This window comes from Pongo abelii, chromosome 13 (assembly GCF_028885655.2).
Source record: "Pongo abelii isolate AG06213 chromosome 13, NHGRI_mPonAbe1-v2.0_pri, whole genome shotgun sequence".
In the NCBI taxonomy this organism is placed as follows: Eukaryota; Metazoa; Chordata; class Mammalia; order Primates; family Hominidae; genus Pongo; species Pongo abelii.
The window spans coordinates 17475926-17500308 of NC_071998.2; the positions used below are offsets into that span (position 1 = coordinate 17475926).

The following is a 24383-nucleotide window of genomic DNA, read 5'->3' on the forward strand; positions in this document are numbered from 1 at the left end:
CACAACATACCAGAATCTCTGGGACACATTTAAAGTAGTGTGCAGAGGGAAATGTATAGCACTAAATGCCCACAAGAGAAAACAGAAAAGATCTAAAATTGGCACTCTAACACCACAATTAAAAGAACTAGAGAAGCAAGAGCAAACACATTCAAAAGCTAGCAGAAGGCAAGAAATAACTAAGATCAGAGCAGAACTGAAGGAGATAGAGACACAAAAAACCCTTCAAAAAATCAATGAATCCAGTAGCTGGTTTTTCGAAATGATCCACAAAATTGATAGACTGCTAGCAAGGCTAATAAAGAAGAAAAGAGAGAAGCATTAGACACCATAAAAAATGATAAAGGGGATATCACCACCGATCCCACAGAAATACAATCTACCATCAGAGAATACTATAAACACCTCTATGCAAATAAACTAGAAAATCTAGAAGAAATGGATAAATTCCTGGACACATACACCCTCACAAGACTAAACCAGGAAGAAGTTGAATCCCTGAATAGACCAATAACAGGCTCTGAAATTGAGGCAATAATTAATATCCTACCAACCAAAAAATGTCCAGGACCAGATGGATTCACAGCAGAATTCTACCAGAGGGTACAAGGAGGAGCTGGTACCATTCCTTCTGAAACTATTCCAATCAATAGAAAAAGAGGGAATCCTTCCTAACTCATTTTATGAGGCCAGCATCATCCTGATAACAAAGCCTGGCAGAGACACAACAACAAAAAAAGAGCATTTTAGACCAATATCCCTGATGAACATTGATGCAAAAATCTTCAATAAAATACTGACAAACCGAACCCAGCAGCACATCAAAAAGCTTATCCACCATGATCAAGCGGGCTTCATCCCTGGGATGCAAGGCTAGTTCAACATATGCAAATTAATAAATGTAATCCAGCATATAAACAGAACCAAAGACCAAAAAACACATGATTATCTCAATAGATGCAGAAAAGGCCTTTGACAAAATTCAACAGCCCTTCATGCTAAAAACTCTCAATAAATTAGGTATTGATGGGATGTATCTCAAAATAGTAAGAGCTATTTATGACAAACACACAGCCAATATCATACTGAATGGACAAAAACTGGAAGCATTCCCTTTGAAAACTGGCTCAAGACAGGGATGCCCTCTCTCACCACTCCTATTCAACATAGCGTTGGAAGTTCTGGCCAGGGTAATCAGGCAGGAGAAAGAAATAAAGGGTATTCAATTAGGAAAAGAGGAAGTCAAATTGTCCCTGTTTGCAGATGACATGATTGTATATTTAGAAAACCCCATCATCTCAGCCCAAAATCTCCTTAAGCTGATAAGCAACTTCAGCAAAGTCTCAGGATACAAAATCAATGTGCAAAAATCACAAGCATTCTTATACACCAATAACAGACAGGGAGCCAAATCATGAGTGAACTCCCATTCACAATTGCTTCCAAAGAGAATAAAATACTAGGAATCCAACTTACAAGAGATGTGAAGGACCTCTTCAAGGAGAACTACAAACCACTGCTCAACGAAATAAAAGAGGACACAAACAAATGGAAGAACATTCCATGCTCATGGATAGGAAGAATCAATATCATGAAAATGGCCATACTGCCCAAGGTAATTTATAGATTCAATGTCATCCCCATCAAGCTACCAATGACTTTCTTCACAGAATTCAAAAAAACTACTTTAAAGTTCAAAGGAACCAAAAAAGGGCCCACATTGCCAAGACAATCCTAAGGCAAAAGAACAAAGCTGGAGGCAACACGCTACCTGACTTCAAACTATACTACAAGGCTATAGTAACCAAAACAGCATGATACTGTTACCGAAACAGAGATATAGACCAATGGACGAGAAGAGAGCCCTCAGAAATAATACTACACATCTACAACCATCTGATCTTTGACAAACCTGACAAAAACAAGAAATGGGGAAAGGATTCCCTATTTAACAAATAGTGCTGGGAAAACTGGCTAGCCATATGTAGAAAGCTGAAACTGGATCCCTTCCTTACACTTTATACAAAAATTAATTCAAGATGGATTAAAGACTTAAATGTTAGACCTAAAACCATAAAAACCCTAGGAGAAAACCTAGGCAATACCATTCAGGACATAGGCATGGGCAAAGACTTCATGTCTAAAACATCAAAAGCAATGGCAACAAAAGCCAAAACTGACAAATAGGATCTAATTAAACTAAAGAGCTTCTGCACAGCAAAAGAAACTACCATGAGAGTGAACAGGCAACCTACAGAATGGGAGAAAATTTTTGCAATCTACTCATCTGACAAAGGGCTAATATCCAGAATCTACAAAGAACTCAAATAAATTTACAAGAAAAAAACAAACAACCCCATCAAAAAGTGGGCAAAGGATATGAACAGACACTTCTCAAAAGAAGACATTTATGCCGCCAACAGACACATGAAAAAATGCTCATCATCACTGGCCATCAGAGAAATGCAAATCAAAACCACAATGAGATACCATGGCACACCAGTTACAATGGCGATCATTAAAAAGTCAGAAAACAACAGGTGCTTGAGAGGATGTGGAGAAATAGGAACACTTTTACACTGTTGGTGGGACTGTAAACTAGATCAACCATTGTGGAAGACAGTGTGGCAATTCCTCAAGGATCTAGAACTAGAAATACCATTTGACCCAGCCATCCCATTACTGGGTATATACCCAAAGGATTATAAATCATGCTGCTATAAAGACACATGCACACGTATGTTTATTGTGGCACTATTCACAATAGCAAAGACTTGGAACCAACCAAAATGTCAATCAACGATAGACTGGATTAAGAAAATGTGGCACATATACACCATGGAATACTATGCGGCCATAAAAAAGGATGAGTTCATGTCCTTTGTAGGGCCATGGATGAAGCTGGAAACCATCATTCTCAGCAAACTATCGCAAGGACAAAAAACCAAACACTGCATGTTCTCACTCACAGGTGGGAATTGAACAATGAGAACACTTGGACACAGGAAGGGGAATATCACACACCGGGGCCTGTTGTGGGGTGGGGGGAGGGGGGAGGGATAGCATTAGGAGATATACCTAATGCTAAATGACGAGTTAATGGGTGCAGCACACCAACATGGCACATGTATACATATGTATCAAACTTGCATTTTGTGCACATGTACTCTAGAACTTAAAGTATAATAATAATAATAAAAAGAACAAGGCAGGAATGTCCATACTGACCACTTCTTTTTTTTTTTTTTCCTTTTTTTGAGACGGAGTCTCGCTCTGTTCCCCAGGCTGGAGTGCAGGGGCACGATCTCGGCTCACTGCAAGCTCCACCTCCTGGGTTCAGCCATTCTCCTGCCTCAGCCTCCTGAGTAGCTGGGACTACAGGCGCCCGCCACCACGCCCGGCTAATTTTTTTTTTTGTCTTTTTTTAGTAGAGACGGAGTTTCACCATGTTAGCCAGAATGGTCTCGATCTCCTTACCTCATGATCCACCTGCCTCAGCCTCCCAAAGTGCTGGGATTACAGGCGTGAACCACCACGCCTGGCCCATACTGACCACTTCTATTCAACATAGTAGTGACAGTCTTAGCCTGGGAAATTAGATACGAGAAAGAAATAACAGGTATCCAAAATGGAAAACAAGAAGTAAAATGATCTCTGTTTACAGATGACATAATCTTATGTGTAGAAAGCACTAAAAACTGTTAGAACTAATAAATTCAACAAAATTTTATCATCCAAAGTGAACAAAAAGTAATTGCATATTTATACACTAACAGTCAGTAATCAAAAAACGCATTTAAGAAAACACTCCCATCAAGAACTTGTAACAGCATAAACAATAGTAACAAGAAGAATAAGATACTTTGGAATAAACTTAACCAAGGATGGGAAAACCTTGCACACTGGAAGCTACGAAACAGGCTGGGTGCAGTGGCTTACACCTATAATCCCAGTACTTTGGGAGGCCAAGGTGGGTGGATTGCTTGAGTCCAGGAGTTCAAGATCAAGTTGGGCAACATGGCAAAACTCTCTCTCTACTAAAAATACAAAAAATAGCCAGGCATGGTGGCACGTGCCTGTAGTCCCAGCTACTCAGGAGGCTGAGGTGGGAGAATCACCTGAGCTCAGGAGGTTGAGGCTGCAGTGAGCCGAGATCATGCCACTGCACTCCAGCCTGGGCAAACAGAGTGAGACCCTGTCTCAACAAAACAAAACAAAACACAGCAAAACACAAAAAACCTACAAGACATTGCTGAAAGAAATTAAAGAAGATGTAAATAAATAGAAAGACATACTGTACTCATGAACTGAAAGACTTAGTGTTAAGATATCCATGTATCCAAAGTGATTTACTGATTCAATGCAATTCTTATCAAAATGCAAATGACATTTTTGCAGAAATGGAATAAAACCATTCTATAATTTACATAGAATCTCAAGGGACCCTGCATAGCCAAAACAATCTTAAAAAAGAAGAATGAAGTTACAGTGTTCACACTTTTGATTTTAAAAATATTTTGAAGCTAGAGTAATTAAAGACAGTGTAACACTGGCATAAAGACACATATATAGACCAATGAAACAGAACAGGAAGTTCAGAATTAAACTCTCACATATATGATCTTCAACAAGGGTACCAAGACAAAACAATGGGGAAAGGACAGTCTCTTCAATAACTGGTGTTGTAAACACTAGATATCCACATGCAAAAGAATGAAGTTGAAACTTAACCTTATATCATATATAAAAATTAACTTAAAATTATTTAAAGACCTAGACATGAGACCTACAACTATAAAATGCCTAGGAGAAAAGTGTAAGAAAAGCTTCATGACACTGAATTTGGTAATGATTTCTTGAATATGATACCAAAAGAATAGGAAACAAAAGAAAAAGGTAGACAAATAGGACTACACCAAACTTAAAAATTTTTGCACATCAAAGAAGCAGTGACAAAGCAACCTGTGAAATGAGAGAAAATATTTGCAAATTATATCTAAAAGGGGTTAATATCCAGAATACTTGTCTATAGAGAACCACTACAAATCAACAACAAAAGACAATCTGTTAAAAAAATGGGCCAAGAACTTGAATAGACATTCCTCACAAGAAGAAGTACAAACATAAAAAAACATGTTCAGTGCCTTTAATCAAATTAAAACTACAATGAGTGATCTCCTGCCCATTAGGATGGTTACTACAAAAAAACAGCAAACAAAAAATATTGGAAGGAGGAGGAGAAACTGGAACCCTTGTGCACTGTTGGTAGGAATGAAAAAATGGTGCAGCTGCTATGGAAAAATGATCTGAGGTTCCCCAAATAATTAAAAATAGAACTACTATATGATCCAGGAATCTCACTTCTGGATATGTATGCAAAAGAACTAAAATAATTATGTCAAAGAGTTATCTGCATACCCGTGTTAATTGCAGCATTATTCACAAAAACCAAGAGTTGGAAGCAACCCAAATGTCTATTAAAAGATGAATAAAGAAAATGCGGACTATACATACAATGGAATGCTATTTGACCTTAACAAAGAAGAAAATTCTGTCACATGCTACGACATGAATGAACCTTGAGAATATTGTACTAAGTGAAATAAGCCAATCACAAAAAGACAAGTATTGTATGATTACATTTATATGCGGTTTCAAAAATAGACAAACTCACAGAAACAGAAACTAAAATGGTGATTGCCAGAGACTGGGGACATGGAGAAATGGGGAGATGTTGTTCAACTGGTTTAGTTTCAGGTTTGCAAGATTAAAAAGTTCTGGGAATTTGTTACACAACAATGTGCATACAGTGAACACTACTAAACTGTGCACTTCAAAAGTGGTTGAAATGGTAAATTTTATATGTGTTTTAAAATATATTTTTTTTTAATTTTTAATATTTTTAAAATTTTTTTGAGACAGTCTCACTCTGTTGCCTGGGCTGGAGTGCAGTGGTGCGATCTCGGCTCACTGCAAGCTCTGCTGCCTGGGTTCACGCCATTCTCCTGCCTCCGCCTCCCGAGTAGCTGGGACTACAGGTGCCTGCCACCACGCCCAGCTAATTTTTTGTAGTTTTTCGTAGAGATGGGGTTTTTCACCGTGTTAGCCAGGCTGGTCTCGAACTCCTGACCTCAGGTGATCCGCCCACCTCGGCCTCCCAAAGTGCTGGGATTACCGCGTGAGCCACCACGCCTGGCCTGTATGTGTTTTTAAAATCACAATGAGAAATTAAAAAATAAATGAAAATAAGAAATGCTTAGCATATAAGAAAGTGAAGCATCGAAGCCCACGAAGATACAGTGAGTTTGCTTACTCCCAGCTTGTCTGGCACTGTCCAGATCTTACTGCCGATAGTCCTGCACCCTGAGTATAACCTCAGTCCCAGGCACACCAGATGTTCAGACATTCTATATGAAAACCAGAGCATTTAAAGAAATGGTGTAAACAGAATAAAGGTATTTTGTTGAAAATAAAGTATAATGCTATCCTTACTTGGGAATCCCATTGCCTTTAAAGTGAAGCATATTACTGGGATGTAAACCTGTATTTTTCTCTCTTGGCTCTTTAACAGATTCTCCAGATCTGTCTTATTTATATTTCCTCCAAAATACTTTTGTGATTTCTATCTTTTCTTCTTTCCGAGCCACACTTCAGCTTCATTCCTTATGCACAGGAGAGTCTGTTCTTGGTTTCTTTTCTTCCAGGTTCTGACTTTTAATCTGCCCAAATTGTAACTGGGGCATTTATTGACAAAGAGAAATTTGAACATGTAACAGCCTTTTATTTTCTTCTAATTTTTAAGTGGTTTCTAATTAGGTAATTTCCTGAAAATTAAAGTTCTTAAAGTCTCTGATTTATTAGTTCATCATTCTTAAATTTTTAAGTTTTCTATCATTGTCTAGTAGAGTATGTCCAGTTGATAGGATATCTAAGGACATATTATCTCTCCATCAATTTATTTCTGTATTACACATACTTTCTCTCCATTCTCTTCTTCAGACCTTCTGCACCACCTCCCCCCAAAAGTTGTAACAAATAAAAATGTCTCCAGACATTGCTGAATGTCCCGAGGCGGCAAAATTTCCCTTGGTTGAGTACAGCTGATAGAAATAATGGCCAAATTTCAAGATTTTTTCCAAAGTGGTCTTCATATTCAATTCCCAAACGTGTACTTAACATTGTTCCTTCTGAAAAGAGTACTTTCCCCATTTTCTCTACCTGGAGAGAACTTCAGGAAGCTGAGACCGGCCAGACCACAGAGCTTGACCCAGGTTCCAAGACTGATGAATACCACGAGCAGAACAGTTAGGATAACCTCTTGTTTGGTTCATCCTTGTGACAACATAATTGGCCCTCTTAGGCATCAATTTTGGTGTCATCAGATTTGTGCAGTTTCCGGGACAGCCGACCTGGCCATGCTTCCTCCCGTATTGTGAACCGTCTCCTTTTGTTGCGGCTTTGAGGTCTGGTTAGGTGGTTATTATGGGCTTGCCGAATCCACTGCATCTTCGCCTCAACCCACTCTCCAACCCTCCTACCCCCACTTAGATTTCAAGTTCCTTAGGGAGGTAGATCTTTTTTTTTTTTTTTTTTTTTTTGAGACAGAGTCTCCCTCTGGAGTGAGTGCAGTGGCGCGATCTTGGCTCACAGCAAGCTCCGCCTCCGGGTTCACGCCATTCTCCTGCCTCAGCCTCCGGAGTAGCTGGGACTACAGGCGCCCGCCACCACGCCTGGCTAAATTTTTTTTTTTTGTATTTTTTTTTTTTTTTTTGTAGAGATGGAGTTTCACCGTGTTAGCCACCATAGTCTCGATCTGTCAGGAGGTATATATTACTCTACTGTATTAATTGCTGATAATGTCTTCCATGGAGTAGGAACTGAATAAATACTTTTCAAATTGTAAAAAAGAAACAGGGAATACCTCACCAACGTGTTAGAACGAATCAGAGTACCTTGTGGTCTGCCTTTCACACTTAACACTGTCTCTCAATCAGTAACACTACCGGTCACACTGACCTCAGGGACAGACTTGAGGTTCCAGAATGGGTTAGTGTGGATTAGTGTTATTTTACCGAGTGGTCCGTACTCTGTAGACTTTGGGGAACCCAGTCAAGTAAACCCCAGGTAAGCAGATTATTCCTAAGTGGGATAAGGAAGCATTGTCTAGGTCCCTGATTGTTATGGGCTTTGAATTTACCGGTGATCCTTCCGAGTCTTCAATGTATTTCTCAGCAAATATGAATAAAATGTATTGAATTTTACTCTCTCTTTGTACTGGTAATCTCTTCCTGAGAAGTAGTAAGGAAAGCTTTTGATATTCAAGGGCTCTTTCTTTCTCTTTGTGTCCATAGTTCCAGCCATGCGAGATTTCTGTGAAGGATTTAAACAAGAGAAAAACAAAGGAGAAGTAAGCAGCCTGCAAAGAAATGTTTAGAAAATTCCAAGTGGGCGAAGCTTGCGGGATTTGATGAGGTATCAAGAGCTCTGCAAAATGAATTCTTATACAACTTTTGGTATATGTTTTATAATTTCAAAATCAAAATAGGGTCAAAAAGTTTTTAAAGAATAATTTTAAAAAAATACCCTTGCTTAGGTGATAATGGAATATAAGTGAGCCTGGGGATGATGACATAGGCATCCTTGATTGCTCAGGCTATGGGAATAGCGGGTGATACTTGAAGTTTCCTTTTTTTACTGCTGTCTTCCAAATAAATTTTCTGTGTTTAGTAATTACTTGTTGAACAGTCAACCTGCAAATTTTACCATGAAACAACAGGATAGAGCAAAATAATGAGAACTGTAACAAATTTCATGTATTTTTATGGTTTTGTTGTGATAAATTTCACTAATCTAGCTCATGAAGAGCATTTCCTTTAAAAATTCACTTACCTGCATGATGTTCAGCCTGTAGCAACAATAGAGGGCATCTTTCATTTCCCTTATTCGAAATTAAACACCATAGCTTGCAGGTATTTTTACTGTGATGTGAATACCATTAGGAAAAAGTTGCAACTATTATGCTTCTTAGAATTGTTTCACAAATGAGACCTTATTGGAACTATTGACCAAATATTAATGGATGACTGTATGTTTGATTTTTGTATTAAGGCAGATTTTACCAATCAAAAACACTGTTCTAGAGCCTAGAAATTATGATACTGATAAACTCTGAGTATTTTTGTTTTATTGAATAAAGCGAGCAAAATAAATTTTAGAAAAATGAAAGTGACAGACAACTGTTATTATGCAAATCATTCATTTCTGGAGTAACATTAATTGCTTCTAGGATTATGAAAGAATAGGCTATTACCAAGTATGACTGATAAAACCTGAGTTTTTCTAACAGCCTAGGTAAATGGACAGAATACTAATAATAGATAACTCTTGAGCCTAAAGTAAACTATTAAAGATGTTAAGGCATAAAATATCCCACTTTAAAATTCTGCTTGTTAGAGTCAATATTTCCTACTTAATGGTGTGCAATAGAGCTCCTCTCTCCTGAGGCTGGTAACTCTAAGCCACCTCCCATATCAAGATGTCTGTTGTATCTCACATGCCAGTTTGCATGTGAGGGTGATTTGCTTGTCTTGCTAACTTTGTTTTAGTTTTATTTTAGGTGACATCAAGACCATTCTATCATTGGGGTTACACATTTTTCATGTGCAAATTGGAAAGCACGATGAGATATCTCTCTTGCCTGTCATGATTTTTTAAAAAGTGAAAAATAGGCTGGGCGCTGTGGCTCACACCTGTAATCCCAGCACTTTGGGAGGCCGAGGCGGGCGGATCATGAGATCAGGAGATCAAGACCATCCTGGCTAACACGGTGAAACCCCGTCTCTACTAAAAAATACAAAAAATTAGCCAGGCGTGGTGGCAGCCGCCTGCAGTCCCAGCTACTCGGGAGGCTGAGGCAGGAGAATGGCGTGAACCCAGAGGCGGAGCTTGCAGTGAGCCGAGATCGCGCCACTGCACTCCAGCCTGGGCGACAGAGCGAGACTCCATATCAAAAAAAAAAAAAAAGTGAAAAATAAAAATCCCGGTTTCTGGGGAATCAATCACTCATATAGTGCTGTTGTTAATATAAATATCTAAATCTTCACAGAGGAACAGAGGACAATATGACAATAAGCAGTACATTTTCAAGTGTCTTTTATACCCATTGAAAATTTGGTAGAAATTAGATATCTAGGAATTTCCCCTAACAGAGTAAATATACAGGCCCTGTGCGGTGGCTCACGCCTGTAATCCCAGCACTTTGGGAGACCGAGGCGGGCAGATCACGAGGTGAGGAGATCAAGACCATTCTGGCTAACATGGTGAAACCCCGTCTGTACTAAAAATACAAAAACAAAATTAGACGGGCGTGGTGGTGGGCACCTGTAGTCCCAGCTACTCAGGAGACTGAGGCAGGAGAATGGCGTGAACTCGGGAGACAGAGCTTGCTGTGAGCCGAGATCGCGCCACTGCACTCCAGCCTGGGCGACAGAGCAAGACTACGTCTCAAAAAAGAAAAAAAAGTAAATATACAGAAATACCTGGCTATAAAACTGTCACAGCTTATTTCTAATAACCTCAAACTGGAAGCAATCTAAATGTCCATCAAAAGGGGACTAGAATAATACTCAACCCTAAACAGAATATTGTGGAATATTTAATGACATGTGATGACTTCTATTTTAAGAACAAAACAGGCTGGTGCTGTGACTCAGGCTTATAATCCCAGCACTTTGGGAGGCCGAAGCGGGCGGATCACGAGGTCAGGAGATCGAGACCATCCTGGCTAACATGGTGAAACCCCGTCTCTACTAAAAATACAAAAATTAGCTGGGCGTGGTGGCCGGCGCCTGTAATCCCAGCTACTCGGGAGGCTGAGGCAGGAGAATGGTGTGAACTTGGGAGGCGGAGCTTGCAGTGAGCCGAGATAGCGCCACTGCACTCCAGCTTGGGCGACAGAGCGAGACTCCGTCTCAAAAAAAAAAAAAAAAAGAATGAAACAAAAGATGTCAAGTTCTTAGTCATTATAAAAATGATGCTTAATCATCTTCTTGGATTTTGCAGATGAATTGGTGAATAGTTTTGTGACAGAACTCTGGTTCAAGATCCATTCAAGGATATAAGACACTTGCATTGAATGGTTGAATAGGGAGATTTCTCAGGAGAATGTTGTTGGGTGCGGTTGAATATTTACTCTCCCACATCCCTGCCTGGCAGCAGGGCCTGTAAGGAGACTATTCTGTGAGCTTGTATCATCTCCCTGGATTCTAGGAGCAAATTAAGAAGCAAATGTTGGACCGCTGCCTGTGAAAACCACAGGTCCAAGACACTGAGAGGAACCAGGAACCTTGGTAAGAAGAGAGGAAAGAGGTGTGGGTGCCTACACTTTTCATCATTTGCATGACAAGGGGGTCCCATGAGTCAAGTACAGTCTAGGAGGTAATTGAGGTGGAGCTGTGCTGAAGGGACCCTGACCAAGAGTTGAGGGGCACCAGCGGAGAGGCTGTGGGTTGTACCTCCAGGGGCAGATGCTGGAAGTGGTACCTGAAAGGAGTCAGCAGGGAGAGTCACATTGCTTGTATCTTGAGACATAACTGGGTGTGCAAAATGGGAAATCACTATGGATCTCTCAATAGGAATCTTTCAGGGATCGAGCCGGTTGTGAACATTCTGTAACATCAGATTAAATAGGGCCTTTTCTGTTCTTCTTCTCTCTTTCATGCCTTTCTTCCCCCAGATAGACATACTCAGTGAGCTTCCTTCCCAGTTTGAAGCAGGTCTGAGGTGGGGAAGTAGAGAAAATCAAAGTTTTGACTATTGCATGGAAGTGGACATCCTAATTATTGAAATAATACTGTTGTGGCCACGGCTGATGTTTAGCTGACATGTACTGGTGTGGTTGCACTGGTTATTAAAATATTAAAATACTTTAATATTGGTTGGTAAACAGTCCTCATCCCAGGCCCCTTGAGGGCCTCCCCTTGGCCCTGGAAACCCTGTGGGCACTGCTATTCCTCCTTCCCACCCCCTCCACACACTTCCTATCCCTGGAGACCAGTGTCCCCTGTGGTGAGGCTGATGCTCCAGTGGGCTGTACCCAATGTCTCTGGTTTCGCAGCCCGGCTTCCTGGGATTGTCCTCATGTGATCCTTATGGGAACAGCAACTTCCTCAATTGTCACCTCTTTTAAATTTCACCCAAGAGAAATTATGAACTGGCTCAAGTTTTATACAAAGGACTCCCCCAAAATCAGCCTCAAAAGCACTTTTGTTAGGACATTTTTGAGAAAAAAATATATGATGCTTTATAACCATTTCTAGGGGATGGTAACATGGCTAACTTTTAAACTTTTATTTATTAGTTTTTTTTTTTTTTTTTTTTTTTTTTTTTTAGATGGAATCTCGCTCTGTTGCCCAGGCTGGAGTGCAGTGGTGTGACCTCGGCTCACTGCAAGCTCTGCGGTTTACACCATTCTCCTGCCTCAGTCTCCCAAGTAGCTGGGACTACAGGTGCCTGCCATCACGCCCATCTAATTTTGGTTTTGTATTTTTAGTAGAGACGGGGTTTCACTGTGTTAGCCAGGATGGTCTCGATCTCCTGACCTCGTGATCCACCCGCCTCTGCCTCCCAAAGTGCTGGGATTACAGGCATGAGCCACCACGCCTGGCCCTGACCAGTATTTCTTAAGTTTCATAAAAAAATATATATATAGAGTACTCTTTTGACTATTACTGTTTTGAATGAGAGGAATAAAATAATACATGCAAATAAATGGGATTTTGTATTTTTCCTTCACATACCTTGACCTACGTTTAAAATGTAATCCTCTCACCCTCCCGACAACTCCATATCCCCACCCCCTGCTCTGTGTGGTCAGAGTTGGTGCATCCCAGTGCCTTGAATAGGGTCTGACACATTTGCTGTTGGAATCACTTGAAACATTTCACTTAGCCAGGAACATAGTAAAGTATAAATGATGCTGAGGTATATCTCCCCAAGGAGGAGAACACAGAGCAGGTTCTCTGTGGGGGCAGGAGGAGGGACTGGCCCTGTGTACCCACTGCCTCCCCACGGCTTCCTCAACTTTTGTTTGATTTTTCCTCAATCAGGAACATGACATCACATTCATCCAGACCTTGAACCCATCTTATTATGTTTATTCCTAGGTATTTTCTTGTTTTTCTGACATTGCAAATAGAATCTTTTTCCTTATTTCAATTTTCTGGTTGATTATTTCCATCATAAAGGAAAGTTGCTCTGTAAAATTTACCTGTTTCTAGCCACGCGATAAAATTTTCTTATTAGTTTCAATGGTGACTGTATATATACACACACACACACACAGACATATATATATATATACTTTAAGTTCTGAGATACGTATGCAGAACGTGCAGGTTTGTTACATAGGTATACACGTGCCATGGTGGTTTGCTGCACCCATCACCCCATCATCAACATTAGGTATTTCTCCTAATGCTATCCCTCCCCTAGCCCCCCACCCCCACTGACAGGCCCTAGTGTGTGATGTTGCCCTCCCTGTGTCCATGTGTTCTCATTGTTCAACTCCCACTTAATGACTGAGAACATGGGGTGTTTCATTTTCTGTTCCTGTGTAAGTTTGCTGAGAATGATGGTTTCTAGCTTCATCCATGTCCCTGCAAAGGATGTGAACTCATCCTTTTTTATGACTGCATAGTATTCCATGGTGTATATATACCACATTTTCTTTATCCAGTCTGTCACTGATGGGCATTTGGGTTGGTTCCAAGTCTTTGCTATTGTGAACAGTGCTGCAATAAACATACATTTCCATATGTCTTTATAGTAAAATGATTTATAATCCTTTGGGTATATACCCAGTAATGGGATGGCTGGGTCAAATGGTATTTCTGCTTCTGGATCCTTGAGGAATCGCTACACTGTCTTCCACAATGGTTGAACTAATTCACACTTCTACCAACAGTGTAAAAGCATCCCTATTTTTCCACATCCTCTCCAGCATCTCTTGTTTCCTGACTTTTTAATGATTGCCATTCTAGCTGGCAATCTCATTATGGTTTTGGTATCTCATTGTGGTTTTGATTCACATTTCTCTAATGACCAGTGATGATGAGCTTTTTTTCATATGTTTTTTGGCCACATAAATGTCTTCTTTTGAGAAGTGTCTGTTCATATCCTTTGCCCACTTTTTGATGGGGTTGTTTGTTTTTTTACTTGTAAATTTGTTTAAGTTCCTTGTAGATTCTGGATATTAGCCCTTTGTCAGAAGGATAGATTGCAAAAATTTTCTCCCATTCTGTAGGTTGCCTGTTCAGTCTGATGACAGTTTCTTTTGCTCTGCAGAAGCTCTTTAGTTTAATTAAGTCCCATTTGTCAATTTTGGCTTTTGTTGCCATTGCTTTTGGTGTTTTAGTCATGAAGTCTTTGCTCATGCCTATGTTGTGAATGGTATTGCCTAGGTTTTCTTCTAGGGTTTTTAGGGTTTTATGTCTTACATTTAAGTCTTTAATCCATCTTGAGTTAATTTTTGTAGAAGGTGTAAGGAAGGGGTCCAGTTTTGGTTTTCTGCATATGGCTAGCCAGTTTTCCCAACACCATTTATTAAATAGGGAATCCTTTCCCCATTGCTTGTTTTTGTCCGGTTTGTCAAAGATCAGATGGTTATAGATGTGTGACATTATTTCTGACGCTTCTGTTCTGTTCCATTGGTCTATATATCCATTTTGGTACCAGTAAATGGTGACTTTTTTTAAAAAGCAAACTCTTTTGAATTTTTTATGTTTATAATAAAGCAAATAATTTTGTCTTGCTTTTATAAAAAAATTGAGGTAAAATTCACATAACATAAAGTTAACCATTTTACAGTGAACAATTCGGTGGCACTGAGCATATTTACAATGTTATAGAAGTACCACCTCTGTTTAGTTTCAAAATATTTTCATCACTACAAAATAAAACCATGTAAGCAGTCAAATCCCACCTGTCCTCTCGTTCTGTCTCTGTCAACCACCAATCTGTTTTATGGGTTTACCTGTCCCGGATATTTCATATAAATGAAATTATACAATAACCCTGTATAATTTTTTGTGGGCCTGACTTCTTTCATTTAGCATAACGTTTTTGAGGTTCATTCATGTTATAACATTTATCAGTACTCCACTTCTTTTTATGGCTGCATAATATTCCACTATATGTGTATATCATAATTTGTTTATACATTCCTCTGTTGACGGACATCTGGGTTGTTTCCAACTTTTGGCTATTTTGAAGAGAGCTCTTTTGAAGATGTATGTACATGTATTTGTTTGAGAACTTGTTTTCATTTCTTTGGGGTATATACCTAGGAGTGAAATTGCTGGGTCATATAGTAATTCTATGTTCAACTTTTTGACCACTGCCAAACTGCTTTCCACAAACATCATCATCACTAGCCATGTATGATTTACTCCACGTCTTCATCAACACTTGGTGTTTAATTTTTTTTTTAATTATAGCCATCCTGGTAGTGAAGTGGTATCTCATCGTGGTTTTGATTTGTATTTCTCTAATAACTAATAGTATTGAACATCTTTTCATGTGCTTCTTGGCCATTTGTAGGTCTTCTTTGCAGAAATACCTATATAATTTCTTTGACCATTTTATTTTAATTGGGTTGTTTGTCTTTCTATTGTTGAGTAGTTAAAGTTCTTTATATAGACACATCATTTAGAGATTTGCAATTTTTTTCTCCCATTCTGTAGGTTATTTTTAAACTTTCTTAATAATATCATTTGGTGTACAAAAGTTTTAAATTTTGATGGAGCCCAATTTATATATTTCTTAATTTGTTGTTCATGCTTTTCGGGTCATGTCTAAGAACATGTATGTACCTAATCTGTATCTGAGAACCTAATCTCAGATTCAAGATCAGGAAGATTTAACCATAGGTTTTCTTCTAAGAGTTTTGTAGATTTAGCTCTTGCATTTAGGTCTTTGATACATTTTGAGTCAGTTTTTCTATATGGTATGAAATAAGGGTTCACCTTCATTCTTTTGCACATGGCTATTTGCTTGTCCAAGCACTATCTGTTGAAGAGACTATTCTTTCCCCATTGAATGGTCTTTGCACCCTGTCAAAAATTAATCACCACAAATGCATGGGCTTATTTCTGGAATCACAATTCTATTTTTCTCATCTATATGTTTATCCATAAGGATAAACAGGGCCACACTGTTTTGATTATTGTTAACTTTGTAATAAGTTTTGAAATTGGAAAGTGTGAGTCCTACAACTTTACTCTTCTTTTTCAATAATACTGTCTTAGCTGTTCGAGATCTTTTGCAATTCCTTACATATTTGATAATTAGCTTTTCCATTTCTGCAAAAAGACTATTCAAATTTTGACATAGATTGTATTGAAACTAGATCTGTTTAAGTATTGCCACTGTGGCAATATCAAGTCTTCCAATCCATGAACACAAGGCATATTTCCATTTATTTAGGTATTCTTTAATTTCTTTCAGCAATGGTTTGTAGTTTTCATTGTGTAATACTTTCACTTCCTTGATAACATTTAATTTGAGGTGTTTTTTTTTTTTACCATTTTTATGCTATTATAAATGGAATTGTCTTAATTTAGTTTTTAAATTATTCACTGCACCTTTCTAAGAACACATGTGATTTTTGTGTTCAGCTTGTACCTTTGCTGAATTTGTTTATCAGCTGTAGTAGTGGTTTCTCTGGGATTGTCTATATCTAGGGTTGTCAGTGAATACAGATCTTTCGATGCTTCTTATTTATTTTTCATTTCTGATTTCTCTGGCTAGAACTTCCAGTACAATGTTAAATGAAAGTGGTAAAAGGGGTCCTCCTTGTTTTGTTCCTGATCTTAGGAGAAAGTTTTAGTCTTTAACCAGTGAATATGATTTTGACTATGGGTTTTTCATAAATGCCCTTATTTTATGTTAAGGAATTCCCCTTCAATTTGTAATTTTATATGAGGATTTTTTTTTCTTTTGAGACAAAGTCTAGCTTTGTCACCCAGGCTGGAGTGCAATGGCTCGATCTTGGCTTACTGCAACCTCCACGTCTCGGATTCAAGTGATTCTTCTGTCTCAGCCTCCTGAGTAGCTGGGACTACAGGCACCTGCCACCACGCCCGGCTAATTTTTTTTTTTTTTTTTTCATAGAGACGGGGTTTCACCATGTTGACCAGCCTGGTCTCAGGAGGTCTAGAACCCCTGACCTCGTGATCCACCCACCTCAGGCTCCCAAAGTGCTGGGATTACAGGTGTGAGCCACCACGCCTGGCCTGAGGATTTTTATCATGAAAGTGTGGCAGATTTTGTTGAATGCACTTTCTGCAGTTGAGATGATCCTGAATTTCTCCTCGCCCCCACACACCTATATCCTATTAATGTCATATAATACATTGAGTTTCTAATGTTGGACCATCCTTGCTTTCCTGGGATGAATTCCACTTAGATATGGTATAAAATCCTTTTAATATGCTGTTGGATTTCATTTGCTAGCATTTTGTTGTGGATTTTTGCATCTTTATTCATAAGGGATATTGGTCTGTAGCTTTCTTTTCTTAGAATATCTTTGCCTGGTTTTCATATCAGGGTAATGCTGTCCTTATAGAATAAGTTAGAAAGTGTTCCCTCCTCTTCAATTTTTTGGAAAAGCTTGAGAAGGATAGATATTAATTGTTTTTCAATTTGTATTTTTATTTCAATAGTTTTGGAGGTACGGGTAGTTTTTGCTTACATGGATAAATTCTTTAGTGGTAATTTCTGAGATTTTGGTGTACCTGTCACCTGAGCAGTGTACACTGTACCCAACATGTGGTCTTTTATCACTTATGCCTCTCCCACTCTTCCCCTCTGAGTCCCCAAAGTCCATTATATCATTCTTATTCATTTGCATCCTCATATCTTAACTCCCACTTATAAGGGAGAACATATGATATTTGATTTTCCATTCTTGAGTTACTTCACTTAAAATAATGGCCCCCAACTCCACCCAAGTTGCTGCAAAAGACATTATTTTATTCCTTTTTATGTCTGAGTAGTATTCCATGGTGTATATATACTACGTTTTCTTTATTCACTCATTGGTTGATGGGCACTTAGGTTGATTCCATATCTTTGCAATTGCAAATTGTGCTGCTATCAATATGCATGTGTGTGCATGTATCTTTTTTCATATAGTGACTTATTTCCCTTTGGGTAGTTACCCAATAGCAGGATTGCTGGATCGAATGGTAGTTCTACTTTTGGTCCTTTAAAACTGTTTTCCAGCCTGGCACAGTGGCTCACGCCTGTAATCCCAGCACTTTGGGAGGCCAAGGCAGGCAGATCATGAGGTCAGGAGATCAAGACCATCATGGCTAACACGGTGAAACCCTGTCTCTACTAAAAAATACAAAAAATTAGCTGGGCATGGTGGCGGGTGCCTGTAGTCCCAGCTACTCAGGAGGCTGAGGCAGGAGAATGGCGTTCACCCTGGGAGGTGGAGCTTGCAGTGAGCCAAGATGGTGCCACTGCACTCTAGCCTGGGCAACAGAGTGAGACTCTGTCTCAACAAATAAATAAATAAATAAATAAAATTAAAAAACAAAAACAAAAAAAAACAAAAAACCTGTGTTTTCCACAGTGGAAAACTAGTTTTTCCATACTGTTTTCCATAGTGGTTGTACTAGTTTACATTCCTACCAGCAGTGTAGATGTGTTACCTTTCCACTACATCCATGCCAACATCTATTGTATTTTGACTTTTTAATTATGGCTATTCTTGCAAGAGAAAGGTGATATCTCATTGTGGTTTTAATTTGTATTTCCCTGATAATTAGTGATGTTGAGCATTTTTTTCACTTTGTTGGATGTTTGTATATCTTCTTTTGAGAATTGTCTATTCATGTCCTTTGCCCACTTTTTCATGGAATTATTATTATTTTTTACTGTTGATTTGTTTGAGTTCTTGTAGATTTTGGATATTAGTCCTTTGTCAAAAGCATAATTTGCAAATACTTTCTCCCAATCTGTGGGTTGTCTGTTTACTCTGCTGATTATTTCTTTCACTTTGTAGAAGCTTTTTAGTTTAATTAGGTGCCATGTATTTATTTTTGTTTTTGTTGCATTGCTTTTGGGGTCATAGTTAAGAATTCTTTGCTTAAGCCAATGTCTAGAAGACTTTTTCTGATGTTATCTTCTAAAATTTTTATGGCTTCAGGTCTTAGATTTAAGTCTAAGTTTTCTTAGATGTAAGCCATTTTGAGTTGACTTTTGTATAAGTGAGAGATGATGATTCAGTTTCATTCATAAAATTTTTATGGTTTCATGTCTTAGATTTAAGTCTAAGTTTTCTTAGATTTAAGCCATTTTGAGTTGACTTTTGTATAAGTGAGAGATGAGGATTCAGTTTCATTCTTCTACGTGTGGCTTGCCAGTTTTCCCGGCACCACTTATTGAATAGAGTGTCCTTTCCCCAATTTATGTTTTTGTTTGTGTTGTTGAAGATCAGTTGGCTGTAAGTATGTTGGCTTTATTTATGTGTTCTCTGTTCTATTCCATTGGTCTATGTGCCTACTTTTATACCAGTACCATGCTGTTTTGGTGACTTTAGCCTTGTAGTATAATTTGAAGTTGGGTAATGTGATGCCTCCAGATTTGTTCCTTTTGCTTAGTATTGCTTTGGCTATGCAGGTTCTTTTTTGGTTCCATATGAATTTCAGGATTGCTTTTTCTGGTTCTATAAAGAATGATGATGGTATTTTGTTGGGAATTGCATTGAATCTGTAGATTGCTTTGGACAGTATGGTCATTTTCACAATATTTATTCTACCCATCCGTGAGTGTGGGACGTGTTTCCATTTGTTCATGTCATCTATGAATCTTTCAGTAGTGTTTTGTAGTTTTCCTTGTAGAGATCTTTCACCTCCTTGGTTAAATATATTCCTAAGTATTTTGTTTTACTTTTGCAGTTGTAAAAGGGGTTGAATTTTTTTTTTTTTTTTTTGAGACAGAGTCTCATTCTGTCACCCAGGCTGGAGTGCAATGGCGCAATCTCAGCTCACTGCAACCTCTGCCTCCCAGGTTCAAGTGATTCTCCTGCCTTAGCCTCCTGAGTAGGTGGGATTACAGGTGCCCACCAATGTGCCCGGCTAATTTTTGTATTTTTAGTAAAGAGTGGGTTTTGCCATGTTGGCCAGGCTGGTTTCAAACTCACGACCTTAGGTGATCTACCCGCCTCAGCCTCCCAAAGTGCTGAGGATTGTGGACACGAGCCACCGTGCCTGGCTGAATTGAATTCTTAATTTGATTCTTAGCTTGGTCACTCTTGGTGTATAGCAATGTTACTGATTTATGTACATTTATTTTGTATCCTGAGACTTTATTGAATTCATTTGTTAGGTCTAGGAGCTTTTCAGATGAGTCTTTAAGGTTTTCTAGGTATAGAATTATATCATCAGTGAACAGCAACAGTTTGACTTCCTCTTTTCCAGTTTGGATGCCCTTTATTTCTTTCTCTTGTCTGATTGCTCTGGCCAGCACTTCCAGTACTATGTTAAGTAGAAGCAGTAAAAGTGGGCATCCTTGTCTTGTTCCTGTTCTCAGGGGGAATGCTTTCAGCTTTTCCCTATTCAATATGATGTTGAGTATGGGTTTGTCATATATGGCTTTTATTACTTTAAGATATGTCCCTTCTATGCTTATTTTGTTGAAGGTTTTTATTATAAAGGAATGCTGGATTTATATATAATGATAAAAGGATTAGTCAAACAGGAAGATATTATGATCCTAAATTTATATGCACCTAACACTGGAGCTTCCAAATTTGTAAAACAATTACTACTAGACCTAAGAAATGAGATAAACAGCAGTACAAATATAGTGGGGGACTTCAATACTCCACTTACAGCACTAGACAGATCATCAAGACAGAAAGTCAACAAAGAAATAATGGACTTAAACTATACCCTAGAACAAATGGACTTAACAGATAATTGCAAAACATTCTTCCCAACAACTGCAGGATATACTTTTTTTTTCACCAGCACATGGAACATTCTCCAAGATAACCTATGATAGGTTACAAAACAAGTCTCAACAAATTTAACGAAATTGAAATCATATCAAGTATTTTCTCAGACCATAGTGGAATAAAACTGGAAAGCAACTCCAGAAAGAACACTTAAAATGATATAAATACATGATAATTACATAATCTGTTCTCGAATGATTTGGTGGTTAACAATGAAATCAAGATAGGAATTAAAAATTCTTTGAAATGAATGAGAACAATGGCACAACTTATCAAAACTTCTGGAATACAGCAAAACTGGTGCTAAGAGGAAAGTTTATAGCATTAAATGCCTACGTCAAAAGTCTGAAAGAGCACAAATAGAAAACCTAATGTCATACCTGAAGGAACTAGAGAAACAAGAACAAACTAAACTGAAACCCACCAGAAGAAAAGAAATAACAAAGATGGAAGAGAACTAAATGAAACAAAAAATACAAAAGATAAATGAAATGAAAAGCTGGTTCTTTGAAAAGATAAACAAAGTTGATAACCATTAGTGAGATTAACCAAGAAGAGAAAAGATTCATATAAGCTCAAGTAGAAATGAAACTGGAGATAGTACAACCAATACCACAGAAATACACAAGGTCATTCAAGGCTACTATAAACACCTTTACATGCACAGACTAGAAAGTCTAGAGGAGATGGATAAACTCCTGGAAATATACAACCCTCCTAGACTAAATCAGGAAGAAATAGAAACCCTGAGCAGACCAATAACAAGCAGCAAGATTGATCAGTGATAAAAAAAAAAAAAAAAAAAAAAACACTGCCAACAAAAAAAGAATCCAGAACCAGATGGATTAACAGCTGAAATCTATCAGACATTCAAAGAAGAACTGGTATCAATCCTACTGAAACTATTCCAAAAGATAGAGAAAGAGGGAATCCTCCATAAATCAGTCTATGAAGCCAGTATCACCCTAATACCAAAAGGAGATGACACAAGAAAACAAACAAACTACAAATCAATATCCCTGAATATAGATGCAAAAATCCCCAACAAAATACTAGCTAACTGAATCCAACAGCATATGAAAAAGATAATGCATCATGATCAAGTGGGTTTTATATCAGGGATGCAAGGATGATTTAACATACACAAGTCAATAAATGTGATAAATCACATAAACAAAATTAAACAAAAACTATATGATTATATCATTAGGTGTGAATCCTTCTTTAAATGTTTGGTAGAATTAATCAGAGAAGCTATCTGGTCCTGAACTTTTTTGTTGGTGGTGGTAAGTTTTGATTACTGATTGAATTACTTCACTTGTTATAGGTCTATTCAGATTTTCTATTCTCGAGTCAATTTTGATAGATGTGTGTTTCTAGGAATTTACTGATTTCATCTAGGTTATCTAACTTGTTGGCATAAAATAGTTTGTAATTTTTTTTTTTTTTGAGACGGAGTCTTGCTCTGTCACCCAGGCTGGAGTGCAGTGGCGCAATCTCGGCTCACTCCAGCCTCTGCCTCCCAAGTTCAAGAGATTCTCCTGCCTCAGCCTCCCAAGTAACTGGGATTACAGGCTCCTGCCACCACACCCGGCTAATTTTTGTATTTTCAGTAGAGGCGGGGTTTCACCATGTTGGCCAGGCTGGTCTCAATCTCCTGACCTCAGGTGATCTGCCCTTCTTGGCCTCCCAAAGTGCTGGGATTACAGGCATGAGTCACCATGCCTGGCCTGAGCAGTGATTTGACTACATTCATAATTTGGGTATATCATGTTTTCATTTTCATTTGGCTCAAAACATTTTCTAATATCCCTTGTAATTTTTTATTTGACCTATAGGCTGCTTAAGATTGTGTTAATTTCTACATATTTGTAAATTTTCCAGTTTTTCTTCTGTTATTGATTTTTAGTTTCATTCTGTATTTGTCAGAGAAGATAATTTACAATTTACATAACTTTATCTTTTTACATTTATTGAAACTTGTTTTATGGCCTACCCTGACACATGATCCACGTGCTTTGTGTATTTTGCAATTGTTCGGTGGAGTATTTTCTTTTTTTTTTCTTTTTGAGATGGAGTCTCGCTCCGTCGCCCAGGCTGGAGTGCAGTGGCGCAGATCTCGGCTCACTGCAAGCTCCGCCTCCCGGGTTCACGCCATTCTCCTGCCTCAGACTCCAAAGTAGCTGGGACTACAGGCGCCCGCCACCACGCCTGGCTAATTCTTTTTTTTTGTATTTTTTAGTGGAGACGGGGTTTCACTGTGTTAGCCAGGATGGTCTCAATGTCCTGACCTCGTGATCAGCCCGCCTCGGCCTCCCAAAGTGCTGGGATTACAGGCGTGAGCCACTGCGCCCGGCCTCGGTGGAGTATTTTCTATATGTCTGTTAGGTCTTGTTGATTTACAGTGTTTTTCAAGTCCTCTATTTCTTTATTGATCTTCTGTCTAGATGTTCTATCTATTATTGAAAGTGAGTGTTTAAGTCCATTTAGTGTTGCTGTAACAGACTACCTGTGACTGGGTAATTTATAAAGAGAAGAGGTTTACTTGGCCCATGATTCTGGTGACTTCAAGGTTCAAGATTGAGCAGCTGCATCTAGTGAGGACCTCCCTCATGCTGCTTCCACTCATGGCAGAAAGTGGATGGGGTGTGGGCATGTGCAAAGAGATCATGTGGTGAAAAAGAAAGCGAGAGAGAGAGAGATCCATCCACTGACCCAAATACCTCCCAGTGGGCTCCCCCGTTTAGCACTGTTACATGGAGGATCAAGTTTCCACAGGAGCCTTGGCAAAGCCAAACCACATTCAAACGATATGAGGCATATAATTTGCCAAATGCAGTGGGGTATTGAAGTCTCCAACAATTATCGTAGTACTATCTGCTTCTTCCTTCAAGCCTATTGATGTTTGTTTCATGTATTTTGGAGTTCTGATTTTTGGTATCTATACAGTTATAAGTATTTTATATTCTTGATAAATTTACGAGTTATCAATATATAATGACCTTAATTCATTTCTTGTAACAATTTTTGACTTTGTTTATTTTTGCTTTGTGTAACTACTATAAGTTTTTGTTTTGTAGCTACCATTAGGCTTACATAAAACCTCTTATAACAGACTATTTATACTTGGTAACAACTTAACTTTGATCACATAGAAAAAAGTCTCCACTTTTACTCCATCCCCTTGCCCCCATTTTATGTTTTGATGTCATAATTTATATTTTTAATTCTATATCCCTTAGCAAATTATTATAGCTATTGTTTTTAATACTTATTTATTTAATCTTCATACTAAAGACACAGATGATTTACATACCATCACTGCAGTATTAGAATATTCTGAATTTGACTGTGTACT

The 24383-nt window shown here is 38.4% G+C and overlaps 1 long non-coding RNA gene across 2 annotated transcripts in view; it reads left to right on the top strand.

Annotated features, from left to right (window-relative positions):
* The first annotated feature begins 4400 nt into the window (after positions 1-4400).
* LOC129054416 (uncharacterized) overlaps positions 4401-24383 on the top strand; it is a 47082-nt gene continuing 27099 nt past the window's right edge. Inside the window, exons 1-3 of one of the 2 annotated variants that reach the window (XR_008519117.2) lie at positions 4401-7463; positions 7776-7823; positions 8352-8472. This is a non-coding gene — a long non-coding RNA (uncharacterized LOC129054416). Of the gene's footprint in view, positions 7569-7775; positions 7824-8351; positions 8473-24383 lie in introns of both variants that reach the window. The other variant, XR_010136485.1, reaches the window with a different exon arrangement.